The sequence below is a fragment of the Chiloscyllium punctatum genome, chromosome 46, assembly GCF_047496795.1.
Source record: "Chiloscyllium punctatum isolate Juve2018m chromosome 46, sChiPun1.3, whole genome shotgun sequence".
NCBI classification, from domain to species: Eukaryota; Metazoa; Chordata; class Chondrichthyes; order Orectolobiformes; family Hemiscylliidae; genus Chiloscyllium; species Chiloscyllium punctatum.
This window is the reverse complement of record NC_092784.1, coordinates 44,699,272-44,721,389: the sequence shown is the minus strand read 5'-3', so window position 1 is coordinate 44,721,389 and position 22,118 is coordinate 44,699,272.

Here is a 22,118-nt window from a genome sequence, read left to right as displayed (position 1 = left end):
TAAGGCTGCAGTGCTAGCCATGAGCCAGCGTGCCACCCTTTTTTAGGGTCTAGATTACCTTCCTAATATAGTTTGAGAACATCTGCTCTGATCCATAGCAAACTGGGGGCTCTTGTGGGGATCAAAATCTCTGATTCCAGGTTAGATTTAGGTTTATTGGACTCAAAGGCAGTGAGTAGTAAGTATTACTGTCTTTTATTTTGGGTATTGAACTTGGTTGGTTTAAACTGGGTGTGCCTTGTTTAGTACCGGCTCTTTCAGTCACTAAGAGTTTCCTGGGGGGTTGGAGAAAATGATTTCAGGAGTTTTATAGAAAGCGAGTGAAGCAATGTTTTCCGAATTGGCACACAAGCTGGAGTTGGGGGTTGCCTGTGCCTGTGAGGAACGGGCAGATAGTTGTGCCAATCACACCGCACTTATAATTGCCGGGGACGCCATCAGACTCTTTGGAAACAGCAAACATTCAATTGCAAATGAAGCAGCTTCAATTCGAGCCGAAAGAAAAGGAAAGAATAGCCCTGGCAGAACACAAAGAAAGAGAAAAGAAGTTAAACAGTTTGAGTAATGATTAAAAATGGAGGAAATGGAGTCCTCAGCAGTAGAAAGAGAGATGGAGAATGAAGAAACGGAGAACAAGAGAGGTGAAAAGACAATTCTAAGGGAAAGTGTAGCAGTTGGGAGAGATTCACTGTCTTCCAATCCTGCTGAGATCCCAGTAGCTGTAAGCTAAGCCTAAAATCCCTGGTTCTTTGGTTGAGAGCTTGACCATACCCAGTCAGGCTGCTTCTATTGTTCCAGCTTTTTAAAAAAAAATCCAAGATTTCACAGGTCATTTATCTTCTCAGAGGCAAAACATATTTCTTAAAGCATAGCATCGTATTAATTCATGTTAGGCTTTATCTGGACTTAACTCTAAAATCTCTATGATTCATCAACTGATGCTCTGTCCCAAAAGTTGTTGGATTTCAAAGCTTTGTTCATGGGATGAACGTATTCTCTCCTATCTCACAATGGTGGTGGTAGTGGGTTGGAGTTCATTGAGGGACTCTGGATTTCCTGTGGTGACACATGCTTTTCATGGATGTTTTAATGAGTAACGCACATCCTGACTGCCCAAACTCTGTCCATCATCAACAAGGCACATGTCAGGATCCAATTGTCTGGATGAGTGCAGCTCCAATGATACTCAAGATGCTTGACACTGTCCAGGGCAAAGCAACTTGCCTGATTGGTCGCTCATTGGTTATCACTGCTACCTCACAGTGCCAGGGACCTGGGTTCAATTCTAGCCTTGGGTGACTGTGTGGAGTTTTCACATTCTCCCCGTGTCTGCGTGGCTTTCTTCAGGGTGCTCTGGTTTCTTCCTCCAATCCAAAAATGTGCAGATTAAGGTGGATTGGCCATACTAAACTGCCCACCGTGTTCAGGGATGTGTAGGTTAGGTGCATTAATCGGGGTAAATATAGGGTAAGGGAATGGGTCTGGGTGGGTTATTCTTCAGAGGGTCAGGACTAGTTAGGCTGAAGGGTCTGTTTCCACTGTGTAAGAAGTCTACGACTGGCACCACATCCACGAACACCCAGTCTCTCCACCACCGACACTCAGTAGCAGCAGTGTATACTATCTACAAGATGCACTGTAGATGTTCACCTTAGACAGTACCTTCCAAACCTATGACCACTGCCATCTAGAAGGATGGTAGATACATGGGAACACCACCACCTGCAAATTCCCCTCCAAGCCACTCACCATCCTGACTTGGAAATATATCACCGTTCCCTCAAGGTCGCTGGGTCAAAATCCTGGAATTGTCCTGAGGAACATTGTGGGTCAACCTATAGCATATGGACTGCAGCAGTTCAAGAAGGCAGCTCACCCCCAACTTCTCAAGTGGGGCAACTAGGGACAGGCAATAAATGCTGGGCCCAGCCAATGACACCGGTGAATAGAAAAAGGAGTTTACTGCTCTTTTCAGACATAAGCAGTTGTAAATAAGACACCTGCAACTTGATATGGATGTTTTAATATTACCACAATGATTAGAGACACACACTCCAGGAAACTTTAGATGAGTGCACTTCAGGGAGTGCAGCGTAGGTTCACGAGGTCAGTTCCTGGAATGGCGGGATTACCTTACACTGAAAGACTGGAGCGACTGGGCTTGTATACCCTTGAGTTTAGAAGACTGAGAGGGGATCTGATTGAGACATATAAGATTATTAAAGGATTGGACACTCTGGCAGCAGGGAACATGTTTCTGCTGATGGATGCGTCCAGAACCAGAGGACACAGCTTAAAAATACGGGTTAGACCATTTAGGACAGAGATGAGGACAAACTTCTTCACCCAGAGAGTGGTGGCTGTGTGGAATGCTCTGCCCCAGAGGGCAGTGGAGGCCCAGTCTCTGGATTAATTTAAGAAAGAGTTGGATAGAGCTCTCAAGGATAGTGGAATCAAGGGTTATGGAGATAAGGCAGGAAGAGGATACTGATTAGGAATGATCAGCCATATTGATCATATTGAATGGCGGTGCAGGCTCGAAGGGCTGAATGGCCTACTCCTGCACCTATTGTCTATTGTCTATTGTCTATTGAATCCTCTGTTTATGGCCATCCTGCAGTTCAAAGTTAAGAGGAGAAAGTAAATCTGTTGGAACAACTAGCATCAACAAAAGAATAACAGGCATATATTTTAAGTAACAATATCTTTTGAATCTCTATTTTACTGGAAGATAATATGATCTTTGTAATTACAGGTAACAGACTGTCGGTTCATAAATATTCACTAAGAATTGTTCATCTTATTGTAACAGAATGATCATTTGCACAGCGTCAGGAGTTGAAGGGGTTAATTCTTTCATGATGTCGTTCTCGGGTTCTGCTTTCCTTTCTTCGCTTCTCACTCCAGTTACTTGCATACTCTTGCGAAAGCTTTAGAGCTGAAGATCAAAACATTGTTGTTGGAAACAGGTACCAAGGGGTTTAAAGCAGACATGGGTGACTGGAGTTGAAGCAGTCATCAGCCACGATTTAACTGAACAACTCCTGCTCCACTGCTCTCTTGTCTCATGGTTTAAGACGGGTCAGTAAGAGAGGGAGCGTAATTTTAGAGAGAAAGGCAGGAGGTTCGAGGGGACCCACCAGGTGGTAGGGTTCTGGAATGCACAGCCTGGGGGTGTAGTCGAAGCAGGATACCACACAAACTTTCAAAATATTTGGGCTCGCACTTGAACATTCAAGGCTACAGGTCAGTTTGGGAAGTGGAATTCGTGTAAATTTAATGCAATTTAAGGAAATGTGAGGGACAAGTTTTTTATACAGAGGGTGGTAGGGGTCTGGAATGAGCTCCCAGGAGTAGATTAGATTAGATTCCCTACAGTGTGGAAACAGGCCCTTCAGCCCAACAAGTCCACACCGCCCCGCCGAAGCGTAACCCACCCATACCCCTACATCTACCCCTTACCTAACACTACGGGCAATTTAGCACGGCCAATTCACCTGACCTGCACATCTTTGGACTGTGGGAGGAAACCGGAGCACCCGGAGGAAACCCACGCAGACACAGGGAGAACGTGCAAACTCCACACAGAGAGTCGCCTGAGGCGGGAATTGAACCCAGGTCTCTGGCGCTGTGCCGCCCACGTAGTGGTGGAGGCACGTATGATAGGGGCGTTTCAGGGGTTTTTAGATAAGCACACGGATATACAAGGGATGGAGGGATATGGACCAAGGGCAGGCAGAAGGGATCAGTTTAATTTGCATCATGTTTGGCGCAACATTGTGGGCCGAACGGCCTGTTCCTGTGCTGTAATGTTCTATGTTCTGTGTAATTTTGGTGGTGCATTCTCAATGGGCCAAAGGATCTCTTCTGTGCTGTAAGATTCCGTGATTCGCAGAGCATGGATCTCTTTCTATGCCCACCCCCAAATACAGCCAATCTGGATTTAAGGGTTCTGAGGAAGGGTCACTCAACCCGAAATGTTAACTCTGACTTCTCTCCACACCTGCTAAGTTTTTCCGGCAATTTCTGTTTCTGTTTCCTATTTCCAGCATCCACAGTTCTTTCGGATTATATCGTGGATTTGAGGGATCTGGTCTGCATAACGTAGGGCACAATTATAGTTTGATTGAAGCAAATGGGTTCTTGAGTGAATTAAGACTGGGTCCTAAGATGTTTAACCAGATATCATTGGTACTAATTGACATGGAGCTTCCAGGAATAAAATATTAACTTCCAAAACACCAGTGCAAGTAGCAACAAAGCGAAAGGTGGAGAGAGATTTAAACGATCATTATACATTTCCATTTTTTGAACATTGCCATATCTGAAGATGAGAAAAGAGCACGGTGATGGACCATCAAAAGTTATGGAATTTGACAATGAAGAATTGATTAAATCCCTTCAAAATATTCAGAAGACAACCTAGACCTTAATTCTTTCTTATTTTAACGGTAAGCGCAAGACATGGCATTCTCAATTTAATTCGATCAGTCAAACTACATGAGGTTAAACAAGACACACTTTATTCATACTCTATGGTCAAAATGCAACAAAAAGAAAGAAGAAATTGGAATGACCTAACTCTATTGGAAAATGTGACAGAATATTAGATGATTAAACTACTATGCAGTAACTGCTCCAATTTAATAACATCCCATAAACACACCTTTGGCAAAGGCATATTCAGTAAAACAGATTGCCTTATCAGTGATTCTCTAGTTCAAGAGGAAAACTATCAAGAGAAAAATCTGAGAGAGAGGAGCGTAGCAGGGAGAGATGGACTACAGCTTCCAAACCCGGCTTCAAGGCCCCAGTGACAACGGCTTCTGAGAAACAAAAATCCTGATTCTGTGGGAGCTTGACCCCACCCATTCAGGCTGCTTCTATTGTTCCAATTTTTCCCAAGGCCTCACAAGCTGTTTCTTTTATAGGGTTTCAATTGACAGCTTTGACTTAAAATCTCTCTTCAAAAGAAAAGGACAAAATGCACCTCTTAAAGCCATAGTAAAAGGGTCTTTACTTTCTAATTGTCCATGGGAAAGTAATGTTATGGACCCCAGGCCAGACCCCCCCCCTTCAAAATGTAATAAGAAGGTAGCCCAGACCCTAACTTTTTCTTAGTAAGAAGGCAAATGTGAAGTGGATGTTCCAGGTGTGATGCAGCTGGTCATTTATTTACACACTACAGATGAAACACAAACAAACGAAAACAGAAATTAGAATAACTTAATTTATTTGATAACCCAGCCAACTCTATCACAACTTAATGATGAAGCTGTTCCAATGCCCACAACATCCCATAAACACACCTCTTGGCAAAAGGTAAATTCACACCCAGGTTCTTACAGGCAGGAGAGATTTCAGAGAGAAAGTCCGGGCTTCACCTCTGATGAAGCATGGAACCTCTTTTCACTGTAGCTGCTTCTCTGCTACCAGCAGATTCTGATTGCCTGCTAATACAAAACAAACTAGAAACTAAACCTGAACTGGGAGAACTGGCCACTCCCCTTTCTTTGTACAACTGGTTTAAAAAATACCTAAAGGCTGCCTTTAATTGTTGATAAAGGCAGTGTCTGTTAGCCATTTCGGCATCACTGACTTTACAACCTCCCTTGAAAAATAACACAGAGGACAACATAACCTTGCTGAAGGGACAGCATTGTCACACCTCCCCGCTTAAAAAAAATGAATCACCAATATGCCAAGATAGCTTCATTTTAACATCCCTTAGTCTTACACTGTTAGTACAATACAAATATGTCACATTGACTATAACCATGTAAACACGAACTACTACATTCTATTTCAGTCTGATTACTCTCGCCATCGTATGCCTCTGTTTCTTATCCAAGTCTTGACAATATGTTGGCAATCATGTTTTCTCGCCCTGCTCCATGGACAATTTCCAAATTGAATGGCTGCAATAATAAACTCCAGCTAAACAGTCTGGAATTTTTGTCTTTAAATCTCTCCAAACACTTTAACAGGCTATGATCAGGATATATGATTGCCTCAGACACATTACCGGCAACATAACTGTTGTAATGTCAACACCAAGCTCAATGCTTCCTTCTCAATTGTCGAATATATCTGCTGATGAATGTTCAATTTCCTGCAGAAATATCCAACAGGTCTTTGTATTCTCTGACGTTTCAAAGCCAAAGCTTTGACAAAGGGTCAGTTAGACTTGAAACGTCAGCTCTTTTCTCTCCTTACCGATGTTGCCAGACCTGCTGTGATTTTCCAGCATTTTCTCTTTTGATTTCAGATTCCAGCATCTACAGTAATTTGCTTTTATCTTTGCATTCTCTTGTCGTCTTCCTGTAAGAACACTGCAACAACATCCACATCACTCGCATCGACAACTACTTTGAATGGCTTTGTGTAATCAGGTGTGGCTAATACTGGGGCAGTGGTTAACACAGCTTTTAGGCTGTCAAATGCCTTCTGACAGATCACTGTCCACTGAAGCTTCTCACATTTCTTTAGTATTTGAGTGAGTGGAGTAGGCTTACTGCTAAAATTTGGTGTGAATTTCTGATAAAATCCACTCAATCCTAGGAACTGTGGTACTGTTCTCTTCATTGGTAGTATGGGAAACTCCCCAATAACCCTTGTTTTTATATTCTGTGGGACCATCCGTCTAAGTCTGATAACATTGCCTAGGAATGTGACCTGGGCTTTGGCAGATTCACTCTTAACCAGGTTTGTCACCAAACCTGTCTCCTAAAGTTGAAGAAGCAATTCTGACAAATGCTACAAATGTTCCTTCCATGTGTGACTAAAAATCACCAGGTCATTAATATATATCATGCAACTGGATAATCCAGAAATGACTTTATTGGTTAGTCTTTGAAATATGGCTGGCACATTTTTGATACCAAATGGCATGACGTTAAATTGATATAGTCCATTTGGTGTTACGAAAGCCAAGATTTAGATTAGATTCCCTACAGTGTGGAAACAGGCCCTTCGGCCCAACAAGTCTGCACTGACCCTCTGAAGAGTAACCCACCCAGACTCATTTCCCTCTTACTAATGCACCGAGCACTATGGGCAATTTAACACAGCCAATTCACCTGACCTGCACATCTTTGGACTGTGGGGGGAAACCAGACCACACGGAGGAAACCCACACAGACACAGGGAGAATGTGCAAACTTCACACAGACAGTCGCTAAGGCCAGAATCGAACCTGGGATCCTGGTGCTGCGAGGCAGCAGTGCTAACCACTGAGCCACCATGCCACCATTTGCCTTCGCTCTTTCAGATAAAAGTATCTGCCAGTATCCTCTGAGTAAGTCTAACTTAGAAATAAAAGTTGCTTGTCCCACCTTTTCAATACTGTCTTCCAAATGTGGAATTGGATATGAATCCAAAGTTGTAACTGCATTGACTTTGCGATAGTCCACACACAACCATTGGGTACCATCTGGTTTTGGCATCATTACTACGGGTGAGCTCCAATCACTGTAATTCACTTTGTTTATGTCATCTTGGAGAATGCATTCAACCTCCTTTTGAAACTGTGCCAACTTTTGAGGGTTAAGTCTGTAAGAATGTTGCTTAATTGGAACAGCATCTCCTATATCTACACCAGTTAGTACTTTGCAGCTTATTTCCACCTAGCTCCCCATGTGATAGTAATAACTCTTTCAGGTCATTTCAATTTTCCTCTGGAAGGTAAATCAATAATTTATCCCAATTTTTGACAACTTCCTCATTGTCCAATTTAATTTGGGGAATGTCCTTGGTTCTTCTCTCTGCGTTATAACTAGTAACACATCTCCTGTGGCTTTCCTCCCCTGCTGAACATAGTCACATGACGCACTCTGTGAATTTTTTTTCTGTCTGGAGTCCTAACCAAATAGTTCACCCCACTCAATCTCCTTTCAACTTGATAAGGCCCACTAAACCTTGCTTGTAAAATTTCACCTAGCATTGGAAGTAACACTAACTCTACCTCCGCTAGCAAAATTGCAAGGTTTTGATTTCTTTTCTGCTTCCTGTTTCATCATATACTGTCATATTTTTAAACGTTGTCTAGCCAAATCCCCCACTCGATTTAATCATTCTCTAAGATTGGACACATAGTCCAAATATATGGTATCTGAATTATGACTCACCATTTCCTCCTTAATTAGTTTTTGTGGCCCGCTCACCTCATGCCCAAAAACTAATTCGAATGGACTGGATTTGGTCGATTCAGTTGATGCATTCCTGATGACAAAAAGTACAACCAGAATTCCTTTCTCCCAATCATCTGGATAGTCTTAACTATAAGCCCTTAACACTTGATGCCTCCTTCCTGGCACTCACTGCGATGCTGGATGATATGCAGTAGACTTGAATTGTTCCACTCCTAAGCCGTACACAACTTCCTTGAATAATTTTGATGTAAATTTTGACCCTTGATCTGATTGTGTCTCTGTGGGTAGTCCCCATCTCATGAATAATGTGAGTAAATCTTCCACAATCCTTTCACCTGTGATATTGTAATGACCTCTGGAAATCTAGTGGACACATCCATTATTGTTAACAAATACTGATTCCCACTTTTTGCTTTAGGTAGGGGTCCTACTCAATCAATTAAGAAGCTTGTAAAAAGTTCCTCAAGTGCAGGAATAGGTATTAAAGTTGCGGGTTTTATCACTGCCTGTGTTTTTCAAATTACCTGACATGTGTGGCATATCTGGCAAAATTCAACTACATCCTTGTGTAGTCCAGGGCAGTAAAAATGTTTTTGTATATTAGCTTGCGTTTTTCTTACTCCTAAATGAACCCCTACTGGCAGTTCATGCACTACCTGCAACACTCCCTTTCGAGAACCCACTGGTAATACGACTTGATGAACTTTTACCCATTTCTCATCTGTCTGACGATGTGATGGTCTCCATTTCCTCATTGAGATATCATGTTTAAGGTAGTAGTCATCAGGGAAACATTCAGCTTCTTCTTCTGTGTCTGCTTTTTGATACAATTGCTTCAGATTTTCATGTTTCTTTGTAACTAGGTTAATGTTTCTGAGCTAACGATATCCAGTTTGTTCTCGACCTGTTACTGGTTTGTCTCAAACATTCAAACAAACAGAGTCTCTGATAAATCTACTTCAACTTCATTATCTGTATTCTTTGATTTCCCTTTCTGTTTCAACTGATGGCATTGTGACCTCAGTACTACAGAATCAGGAAAAAAATCCCAGGATATGCTTCCTTTAATAGTCTGATTTTCAATTGACTTTTCACCACAGTAGTCAGCACTCCTACCTGTTACCCAGCTTTTCCTTATGATCTTCACCCAGATCTACTTCTCTCTTTCCACACGAGGATTTCTCTTTTCTCCAATTTCTTGTTGACTTAGGTAGTGTCTGTTAGCCATTCCGGCACCACTGCCTTTATGTACCCTCTTGAAAAAAACCAAAGCGCAACATAACCTTGTTAAGGGGGCAGCAGCATCACATCAGAAGACTTGCCAAGTTGGCAGGAGAGTGGGGGCAGAGTGGTTTTGAGGCATGTGATAAAACTTCCAGGTTACGTCTGGCAAGAATTGACAACTACAGATATTGCAGAATGACATAAGCATACTGAGGGACTGAATGGTCTCCTTCTATCTCCATGACGCCTGAATAATGAAGCAAAGCCCTTGTAGTAGCGAAGCATTGGTCAGGATCAGATAACAGCGCTGTCTAAAGGGTGGGATTCATTTTGTGAAGGATTGTCTCCCAGTGCAAAAAGTGGTTCACGGCAACGCCGTGCCCTTTCACCTTTGACACTGTGCTTCAGGTGGGTCCAGTCCCACCAGCTCATCATTCCAATAATGAGCCAATGCTGAATTAACTCCATTGGAGATACAGACAGGTTTACAAGCTCAGTGATGTTCATAAACCTCGTAACCTTTGCCCCCATTATTTATATTGGCGTCGGAATCACAGTGTGATTGATGTACTGCCTCATCGTTCACTGTCAGTCATCCATTAACTCACATTTCGTATCCTATTACTGATCTCATTGGATCATTGGGAATTCTTATTACCTCAGAAACACTTTCTTACTCATACATGTTCACCCACCCACCCCCACACCCAAAACCTAAGGACATTTTTTCTTTTCCTTTCCATCTTATTTTTCAAAACACTTTCAGTCATTGCTGTGATCGCTGGCTAGGGCAGTATTTATCCCTCAAATTGAGCAGCCTGCTATGTTATGTCACAGGGAATGACGAACCATCCACATTGCTATAGAAGCGACGCTGTTCAAGATTAGATTCTGAAAAAGAGTCATACCGACCTTATATCTCTGCTACTCTATCTCTATCTTTCCACACAGACACTGCCAGATCTGCTGACTTTCTCCAGCACTTGCCGCTTTATTAGAAAAAAAATTAGTTCAGACTTGCAGCATCTGCAGTATGTTGCTTTTATATAACTACACAGCCTGGGGTTGACTGAATCAGTCAGGCAGATTTCCTTCTGGAAAGAACAAAAACAGGAACAGGCCCTTTGGCCCACCAAGACTGAGCTGACCCACGATGCTTTTGAAACTAAAAGCCTTTTGCCTCTATGTTCTCCATATCACTCTATCCCCTGTCTATTCACACATTTGCCAAGATTCCTTTTTAACATTGTTTTGTATCTGCTTCTACCACCTCTTCTTGTAGCACACTCCAGGCACTTGTCACCTTCTGACTAAAAAACTTGCCTCTTACACCTCCTTTAACCTTTCCCCCTTTCGCCTTTAACCTATGTCTCCTGGTAATTGACATTTCTATCCTGGGGAATTAAAGATCCTGACTATCCATTCTACCCATGGCTCTCATAGTTCTGTAAACTTCTATCAGGTCGCCCCTCATTCTTCGACATTCAAATGAAAACAAAGCAAATTTGTTCAATCTCTCCTCATCGCTAATTCCCTCCGAAGCAAGGCAGCGTCCTGGTAAACTGTTCCTATACCCTCTCCAAAGCCTCCACATCCTTCTTAGTAGTGTGGCGACCAGAACTCGACACAATATTCCAAATGTGGCCTAACTAAGGTTTTATGGAGAGATAAAAGGGCATTAGCAAATCAGTTTTCTTCTTAAGTAGACAATCAATAACAGTCACTGTTAGAGATGTCCAATTTTAGATTAGTTCTATTCAAATTCCACCAGTTGCTTGCCAGAAATCAAAAGAGGAAATGCTGGAAAATCTCAGCAGGTCTGGCAGCATCTGTAAGGAGAGAAAAGAGCTGACGTTTCGAGTCTAAATGATCCTTTGTCAAAGCTTTCCAGAATTTGAATCTAAATCCATAGAGTATTAGGCTTGGGTCTCTGGATAGCGAGTTCAAAGATATAACTGCCATCACCTTCAGATGTGTACTATGATTATCCTCAAACAAGCTGAGTGGTGGGAATTTCCATATTCTAATACTGCTCTGGGTAAAGAGGTTTGTGTTGAAAGCCCTACAAAGAAACAGAAAATGCTGGAGATAATGTTTGAACCTGAAAGGGTTTAGGAACGTTTACCAGGATGTTGCCAGGGTTGGAGGATTTGAGCTCTCGGGAGAGGCTGAACAGGCTGGGGCTGTTTTCCCTGGAGCGTCGGGGGCTGAGGGGTGACCTTATAGAGGTTTATATAATCATGAGGGGCATGGATAGGGTGAATAGACAAAGTCTTTTGCCTGGGCCGGGGGAGCGCAAAGCTAGAGGGCATAGGTTTGGGGTGAGAGGGGGTAGATTTAAAAGGGACTAAAGGGTGACTTTTTCATACAGAGGGTGGTGCGTGTATGGAATGAGCTGCCAGAGGATGTGGTGGGCCCTGGTTCAATTACAATACTTAAAAGGCATTACGTGAACAGTAAGAGTTTAGAGGGAATATGGGCCAAGTGCTGGCAAATGGGACTAGATTAATTAAGGATATTTGTGGAGTTGAGATCAGAGTAGTGCTGGAAAAGCACATCAGGTCAGGCAGCATCACGATGATGAAGGGCTTTTGCCCGAAATGTCGATTTTCGTTTCATAGAAACGTCGAAACGTAGATGGAAGTGATCATGGGTTTGGAAGGTACTGTCTGAGATTTGAGTATGAGATCCCTGATTGGGCCGATTAACCCCAATCAGGGAGCCCTGGCTGACTGGAGTGTCAGGAGTTCTGCTCACTCTAGTGATTGGCTCTGAGCTAGCTGTTCAGAGCCCATGTGCTGCCCACTTGTAAATAAAGGGTGACTTAGTGATGGGATACTGGCCTGCATGGAGTTATTTTAGAGTTCAGTGAACTTTCTTCAGAAGCATTTCTCTCCAAAGATCCTGCCAGGCTTGCTGTGTTTTCCCAGAAATCTTTGCTTTTGAGAATGGTCACATCCTCCGCAATTTGTGTCTCTGAGGAGGATAGAGATAGCTGTGGGGGAAAAAAAAAGTCCCTGACCTCTTCACTGATTTTGATGATCAGCTGAGTTGCTGTGCATTAGAGTAGGCCATGTATTTCTGGAAGCGATCGATGATCTCCTATAGGGAGTCATCTCTGACGGCTCACCCACTGACTCATGGGAGAGGCGAGCTGCCTAACTGGAGCTGTAAAAATAAACCCAGCTTTTATTAGTTTTAAGGACGAGTGCCTATCAAACTGGGAATATTGACTTTGCTCTTGGGGTTTAGTTCCGCGTCACAGATGAATGTTACAAGCCAGCTCATTGAACACAGAGACGGATAAACCTGCCTTGGTTTGCGTTTTGGGATTACTTTGACCTGGGCACTCCCATCTTATGGAGAATATAAATCCAGTTGGAAATTGGTATGCGTAAAGAGATAAGCAACTACATCTCACACCCGTAGGTTTTTGGTTTGGCTGAGTTTATAAATTTCCTATATGAGAGAAATGTATCATTGTTCAAATATGTCTTAACTTTCTGGGTTCAATGGCATTTGTCAAGTTTGGAGACCTTTAATATTGTAGATCTCATTCAACTGACTAATGAGACTCCTTGAGTGACAATTAGCTCCCTTGAGAACGTACAACAGCTCTCCTAGTATCTCAACTGCCAAACGTCAGCAGAAACAGAGCCGCAGGTGCTCCTGTGAAGCAGTGATATCCTTCCACATCTGACAGAAATTTACTTGTACCTTCACACACGTCATCTACTGCATCTATTGCACCCGATGTGGTCTCCTCTACACCGCGGAGACAGGACGCCAACTTGTGGATCGTTTCACAGAACATCTCTGGGACACCCGTTCCAACCAATCCCACCGCCCCGTGGCTGAACACTTCAACTCCCCCTCCCACTCCACCAAGAACATGCAGGTCCTGGGCCTCCTCCATCACCAAACCCTAGCCACCCAATGCCTGGAGAAAATACACCTCATCTTCTGCCTCATCAGCCCAGCAACCACACTGGATCAATGTGGATTTCACCAGTTTCCTCACTCCCCCCCACATTATCCCATACCCAACCTCCCAACTTAGCACTGCCGTCCTCACCTGTCCATCGTCTATACCTTCTATCCCCTCCACCCTCCTATCTGACCTATCACCCTTCCCCTCCACCTTCATCTACCTATAGCATTCCCAGCTACCTTCCCCCCAGCCCCACTCCCCCCCATCCTATTTATCTCTCAGCCCCCACCCCCCTGGTCCACAAGCCTCATTCTGAATGAAGGGCTGATGCCCAAATCGTCGATTCTCCTGCTTCTTGGACGCTGCTGGATGGGTGTGGATTAGGGATAAGTTGTCCCCCTTCCCTTGTCTTAGTTGCCATGGCAATCATGTGCCAGGTATGGCTTCTCCAGGGAAACTGGACTTTGGGTAGCACATCGCACAACAAATGTTTGTCCACCTGAGGACACTGAGAGCCTTCCTGTGCGTGTGTAAGCTTACAGTCTCAGGGAGCCTCAACAGCAGTGAGACAGTCGCACCTCAGCTGCCTTAGCATTCAGCGAAGCAGGTAAGAACACAGGGAGCAAGTCACTGCACATGATAATTCACTCACCTCATACCCAGTAAGTCGGGTGTCAGCGCTACAACATATACTCCCAGCAAATCGGACCATGTTACATGAAACGAAACACCGATGACTTATTCTTTTCCTCTGTAAGCAAAGAGACACCTTTTAGTTGGGAAATTCCTGCCAATGGATAAACTCAAGCAGCTTATGGATTTGCTCTCACGGAGACAACGGATGGGGCTAATGTTTAAAAAATTCTTCCGGCCAATTCTGTTTCATCAAAGACTTATTTCCCCCGGGAATGGGGTCGGGTGTGGGAGGGGGGGAGATTGGAAAATCTGCTCTGACATGTTGCGAGAGGTCAGGACAAAGAGAAGTGTCCACTGATGTAGCGTGTCCCTACCTTCAACAAATTGCACTGAAGAGCGAAAGAATTCGGGGACCTCATGCTTGTACGTATAATGTTGGCACCACTGTGTCCTGAGGGGAGAATGCATTTGAGAAAGCGACTGCAGTGAAATTTGAATTGAATTGATTTGAATTAGCTTTATGGTCCCATGTATTCGAACGGGGACAGTGAAACGTTCACACATTGCCACATTACGGCCCCATCTTGGGTACAAGATACCTAGTCACAGACACTTTAGTATTTGGCATAAAATAGAAAAATAATAAAGTCTAGCGTAAGAATAAAAAGGTAAAATACAAAGAATAAAACAAGTGCACAATTTGTAGTCCTTCCATCCTCAGTCCGCGCTAGCATCTCGTCTCCAGACCACACTTGGCCTACCCTCCAAACCGCACCGAGCTGAGCCTCCACTTTACTCTGGACTTAGTCTCCAGCCCACATGGGGCCTAGTCTCCAGACCATACTGGGCCTAGTCTCCAGACCTTACTGGGCCTAGCCTCCAGACCACACCGGGCCTAGCTTTCAGACCACACCGGGCCTCGTCTCCAGACCACACCGGGCCCAATCTCCAGCCCATACCAGGCCTAGCCTCCTGACCTCACTGGGCCTATCCTCCAGACCGCTCCTGTCTGAACTTCCAATTCACCCTGTGTCTAGTCTCCAGACCACACTGGGCCTGGTCTCCAGACCACACCGGGCCTAGCCCCCAGACACACTGGGCCTAGTCTCCAGACCACACTGGGCCTGGTCTCCAGACAAAACCAGGTCTCGCCTCCAGAGCACACCAGGCTTAGTCTCCAGACCACACCGGGCCTAGCCCCCAGACCACATTGGGCCTCGCCTCCAGACCGCACCGGGCCTGGCCCCCAGACGCACTGGGCCTAGTCTCTAGACTGCACCAGGCTTTGAAACTCAAGGTCTCACCTCAAGTCCACAAGGGACCTCACCTACCCACAAAGGCCTCCAGTCCAGGGACTTGCCTCCAGTTCACACTGGGAACTTGCCTTCCTGTGACGCCTTCCTGTCCACACGCTGACCCCACCTCCATTCTCAACCTTGACAATTCCCCTTTACGTTATCCGGAATTTAGTCTGTGATCAACTGAGTGAGGCTGCTTACGTGTCAGGGGCTACTGCTACTGCTCCTCATGGATATTCCCAAGAGGAGACCCATGCCATCACCACATGTTTTGAGCCATCCTCACTTTGATAAAAGCAAAATCCTGCGAGTGTTGGAAATCTGAAGCAAGCACAGAGAGTGTCAGTCTCATCTTGGGGGTGGGAAAACTAATGGAAGCAATTCTGGATGGCCAGAATTTGTCTGCGTTTGGAGAGGGAGGGTTTAATCAAGACCAATCAGCGTGGTTTGGTTAAGGGGATATCAGGTCTGACCAACTCGGTTGAATTTGTCAAAGAGGTAACCAGGTGTGTAAATGAGGGCATGGCGTTCAGTGTAGTCTATTTGAACTTCAGCAAGGCTCTTGTTAAGATCCCCCATGGGAGCTTTATAGTGAAGGTAAGAGCCCTGATGGGATCCAAAGAGCTTTGAATCCAGGATTAACTGACGTTCGAGGAATGTTTATGTGACTGAAGTCTGTGTCAAATTGGGGGTCCCACAGGGGTCTCTCTTCAGTGCCTGCTCCCGTACATTTGAAAATGGAACTTAGCAATCCTTAAATGTCTAAACTTCACTCTCCCTGGTCATTTTCAGAACCCCTCAATCTCAAAAGGCTATGATGTGCACTAGGCTTGCCCTGCCTAGGACTCAAGTCAGAACCTCCCATTTATCTCAAATAAATTTTCCACACATAATTGGAGCTGAACATGTCAGTCAGCCATTTTGAAGAATACAAGATGAGTCAGATGTCAGATTCTGTTTGGGAGAAGAAACGTTCGAAAACAGTAAAATGAAACAACAAATTGCAGATTTGTTTGGATCTGAACCAAACACAGAAATTACTGGAGAAGCTCAGCAGGTCTGGCAACATCTGTGGAGAGAGAAACGGAGTCAACGTTTTCAGTCCAGAAAATGTGGTCTGAATGTTTTGCTCATGTTGGGGTCCCATTTTCAAATGTTGCCTTGAGGTGTAGTGGTACTGTCCTTACCTATGGGCCAGGAGGGTTCAAATGCCATCCACCCCAGACATGAATCATAACATGATGGAGCAAGATTCGGTCATGAAGAAAGGCTCAGCCTGGAGTATAGAAAGGTCAGAGGTGACTTGGAGTCATACAGTCATAGAGGTCCACAGCATGGAACAGGCCCTTCGGCCCAACTTGCCCTTGCCACCCAGTTTTCACAATTAAGTTAGTCCCATTTGCCTGTGTCCATATCCCTCCAAACCTATCCCATCCATCTACCTATCCAAATGTTTCTTAAAAACCAAACTGTACTCACCTCCACCACTCCCTCTGGCAGCCCGTTGCACATACTCATTACTCTCTGTGTCAAAACAGTTAAATTAGATTGGGTTAGATTCCCTACAGTGTGGAAACAGGCTCTTCGGCCCAACCAGTCCACACCAACTCTCCAAGACTGATTTCCCTCTGATTAATGCACCTAATGCTATGGGCAATTTAGCGTGGCCAATTCACCTGACCCGCACATCTTTGGACTGTGGGAGGAAACCGGAGCCCCCGGAGGAAACCCACGCAGACACAGGGAGACTGTACAAACTCCACACGGATAGTTGCACGAGGCCGGAATCAAAGCCTGGTCCCTGGCGCTGTGAGGCAGCAGTGGTAACCACTGAGCCACCATGCCACCTCATTGCCCCTCTGCACCCTTATGTATCTCTCCCCTCTCACCTTAAACCAATGCCCTCTAGTTTCAGACTCCCCTACCCTGGGGAAAAGCTGTCGGCTATCTGCCTTATCTTAACCCACCCCCATCCCCCATGACTTTATAGACCTCTATAAGGTCATCCCTCAGTCTCCTATGCTCCAGGAAAGAAAAAGTCCCAGCCTATCCAACCTCTCCTTATAACTCAAACCCTCCAGTCCAGGTAGCATCCTAGCTAATTATGGGCGGCACCGTGGTTAGCACTGCTGCCTCACAGCGCCAGAGACCCGGGTTCAATTCCCGCCTCAGGCGACTCTCTGTGTGGAGTTTGCACGTCCTCCCTATGTCTGTGTGGGTTTCCTCCGGGTGCTCCGGTTTCCTCCCACAGTCCCAAAGATGTGCAGGTCAGGTGAATTGGCCATGCTAAAATTGCCCGTAGTGTTAGGTAAGGGGTAAATGTAGGGGTATGGGTGTGTTGCACTTCGGCGGGGCGGTGTGGACTTGTTGGGTCGAAGGGCCTGTTTCCACACTGTAAGTAATCTAATCTAATCTTCATCACACCCTTTCTGGGTTTAATAACATCCTTTCTGTAGTAGGCTGGGGTAACTGGAACCGCACGCCCCACTCCAAAAATGGCCTTATTAACGTCTTGTACTTTTACAACGAGACTTCCCGACTCCTGTACTGAATGCTCTGAATGATGACAGCAAGCATGACAAAGCCTCCTTCAACGCCCTGTCAACTTAATTGAAACAGACAATATCGTGAGGGGATTTGACCAGGTGGATGTGGGAAGGATGTTTTCTCTTGTGGGAGAATCGAGAAGTAGAGGTCACTGTTTCAAAATAAGGGGTGTCCATTCCAAGCAGAAATGAGAAAATGCTTATTTCTTTCAGGGAATTGTGAATCTTTGGAATTCCCTCCCTCAAAAGACCTTTGAATACAGGAGTTGGGAAGTCATGTTGAAGTTGTATAGGACACTGGTGAGGCCTATTCTGGAGTACTGTGTCCAGTTGTGTTATAGGAAGGAGGTTATTAAGCTGGAGAGGATTCAGAAGAGATTTATCAGGATGTTGCCAGGATGGAAGATTTGAATTCTGAGGAGAGGCTGGAAAGGCTGAGACTTTTTTCGTTGGAGCGTAGGAGGTTGAGGGGGTCACCTTACAGAGATTTATAAAATCATGAGGGGTTTGGATAAAATGAATGGCAGGTGTCTTTTCACCAGGGGTTGGTGGGGATTTCAAGACCCGATGATGGGCTTTTGCCCGAAACGTTGATTCCCCTGCTCCTCAGATGCCGCCTGACCTGCTGTGCTTTTCCAGCCCCACGCTCTCGACTCTGAAATCTCCAGCATCTGCAGGCCTCACTTTCGCCTGGCACATTTTTAAGGTGAGAGGAGAGAGATTTAGAAAATGCATGAGACGCAACTTTTTTTACACAGTGGTGGTTCGCTTATGGAATGAACTGTCAGAGGAAGTAGTGGATGCGATACAGTTACAACATTTAAAATGGACTTAGATATGTACAGGAATAGGGAAGGTTTGAAAGGATATGATCCAGGACAAGGCAAGTGGGACTAGTTTGATTCGGGCTTACGTTCAGTGTGGACTGGTTGGACCGAAGGGTCTGTTTCCGCGCTGTGTGTCTATAAAAAAACAGTGGATGAGGGACGCATTCCATTCCATTAAGTAGCACCATGTAAATGCAAGTTGTTGTTGTAATCAGCCTCCTGCAGCATTGCGGATGGTGGAGGAGGAGTCAAGGTGAATCTTCCGATAAGCTGAGGGTTGAGCACAGTTGTTCACCTCTAAGTATTTTTCAGGTTGCAGTAGACTCTTGATGACCAAAGGGATGAAAGATTATTGGGGGAAACAGAGATCTGAAGAGTTGAGGCTAAAATCTGATGAGCTGTGATTTTATTGAATGGAGGAGCAGCCTCGAAGGGCCAAATGGCCTCCTGTTGTACATTGTTTAAGGTGGACCAATGTGTCTTTGCTGCACCCACACTGCTTTGTTGAATGGATCATGGACCTCCCCATCACTCCCTCCCCAGACATGCAAATAAAAATCATCGGTGTGACAATCTTGCCGGCAAGATCTACTACCTCAACGAAGCAATGAAAATCACCCTCTGCTTATAGAATCATGTCCCCGGGGTTATCGGTGTGTAAGAGAGACGAGGGAAGGACAGCGACTGCTGTAAACTGTTGAGCAGGACATCATTTTAAAAATTAATAATGGGCGTGGGAAGAGTATTCAAAGGTGACATAGCCTGAGCAAGTTTTGGTTTTGTGTCTCCTGAGATGAAAGGAGAATTGAGTCGGGACCCCTACATCAAGGATAGCAGCGAAGGGGTGGTTACTTTTAACTTTCATGTAATCATTTGGCGAGTTCCCAATATGGGGTGACCACTGGGACCAGTCACACTCTGTCCTTTAATTAAAATGGAAAGCAGTGGCGAGGTCTCTGAGGACGCCTTTGGGTCTCAATCGTTGTTCTTGCTTAACAGAGCGGGAACTGAACCAGTGAAGGGAAACTTCGGGGATCTGAAGGACAGCCTGGCAAGGTGACAGGGAGAGCAGCACAACATTCGGAGCAGTTGCAGGAAGCTCTCAACCCGAAGGCCCAACACGTCACTCAAATCCGCTCTCCCAAATTCTGACTTCTCAAGCGGTCTGGCTTTTTGTTACTCACAAACTGTACCTGTCCTGTTAACCCATCGTGCTCTTTGTTCCACCATTGTCTTCTGGTCTGTAAGCACCTCCTTAAACCTCTTTAGCCCTCTTTTATTTTCCTTTCAGGCGCTCCTTAGTTCACCAGCCTATGAACTGCATGGCCAAACGTGGCCTGGCTTCAAATAGACACCGATTACATTCCTGTGAAGCACCTTGGGATGCTTTGTTCCACTGGGTGGCACTATATAAATGCAAGTTGTTGTTGTAGTCACTCTCCTGTGGTAATGCATATGCTGGAGGGGGAGTCAAGATGATGGCATGAGGATTGAGTGCAGTTGTTCACTGGATTAGAACGTAGGATATAGAACATTACAGCACAGTACAGGCCCTTCGGCCCTTGATGCTGAGCTGACCGGTGAAACCAATCTGAAGCCCATCTTACCTGCACTATCCCATTATCATCCATATGTTTATCCAATGTCCATTTAAATGCCCCTAAAATTGATGAGTCTTCTCCTGTTGCAGGCAGGGCATTCCCTACCCTTACTACTCTCTGAGTAAAGAAACTACCTCAGTCATTTGTCCTACATCTATCACCCCTCAGTTTAAAGCTATGGCCCCTCGTGCTAGCCATCACTATCCGAGGAAAAAGGCTCTCACTGTACACCCTATCTAACCCTCTGATTATTTTATATGTCTCAATTAAGCCACTTCTCAACCTTCTTCTCTCTAACGAAAACAGCATCAAGGCCCTCAGCCTTTCTTCATCAGACCTTCCCTCCATACCAGGTAACATCCTTGTAAATCTCCTCTGAACCCTTTCCAAATCTGCCACATCCTCCCTGTAATGCGGTGACCAGAACTGTACACAATACTCCAAGTGCGGCCACACCAGGGTTTTGTACAGCTGCAGCATGACCTCGTGGCTCCAAAACCCAATCCCTCTACCAATAAATGCTAACACACTGTGTGCCTTCTTAACAATCCTATCAACCCAGGTGGCAACTTTCAGGGATCTGTGTACATGGACACCGAGATCCCTCTGCTCATCTACACTGCCAGAAATCTTACCATTAGCTCAGTCCTCTGCATTCCTGTTGCTCCTTCCAAAGTGAATCACCTCATACTTTTTCTCATTAAACTCCATTTTCCACCTCTGCAGCCCAGCTCTGTAACCTGCAACATCCTTCAGCACTATCCACAACTTCACCAACCTTAGTGTTATTCGCAAATTTACTAGGTTAGGTTATGCCAATGTAACATTCTAAAATTTATCTCTTCTCTTCATATAACATTCAATTTTGTGTTACTTAAGAAAGGACTTCTCTCTATCCAGCAACTTTGATAAATCAGGATGCTTTCGGGCAGATGTCACCAGCAGACAGTGATGAGAGATCACACTTAATCCTCACACAATAAATGTCCGCTCGGTCTGCGGGGCAAATCTATAAATGAATAATTCATCAAGTTGTGCTGCTGACTGTTGGATAAGGATGGAGTGTTAGCGACACACTCAAATTCACTTCATTACATAGTACCGTCCAGCTCCACGTGACAGAGCAGGAATGCTTCAGTTCCATATCTCATACCTCGGACGCTTTAGCACTCCTTAGAAGGACAAACAAAAAGTATGAAAGACCCTGGAAATGTGAACTAAAAACCAAAGAGTGCTGGAGGAACACAGCAGGTCTGGTCGTATCAGTACAGAGAGAAACAGAGTTAGGTTTGTGAGTCAAGTATAATTCTTCGTTGGAACTCAGTACTCAGTGCATTGATGCTTCGAGTCTGGATTGTGTATGTAGCCTGTGGTCAAAGCTTCACAGAATCACTACTGTGTTGAAGCAGGCCATTTGGCCCTGGACAATCCAAAATATGTTCCACCCAGATCCCACCCTTTCCTCTGTAACCTGGCATTTCCTATGGCTAACCCATCTAGCCTGCACGTCGCTGAACACTATGGGCAATTTAGCATGACCAATCCACCTAACCTGTACATTTTCGGAGTGTGGGAGGAAACCAGAGCACCTGAAGGAAACCCACGCAGACACAGGGAGAATGTGTAAACTCCACACAGACAGTCGCCCAAGGTTGGAATCGAACCCAGGTCCCTGACATGATGTGGCAGCAGTGCTAACCACTGAGGCACCATGCCAACCTTTTACCAATAACCAATATTCAGCACCTTTCGAGACTCCTTAGAAGTAATGATTTGGAGATGCCGGTGTTGGACTGGGGTGTACAAAGTTAAAAGTCACACAACACCAGGTTATAGTCCAACAGGTTTAATTGGGAGCACACTAGCTTTCGGAGCAACGCTCCTTCACCAGGTGATATCACCTGA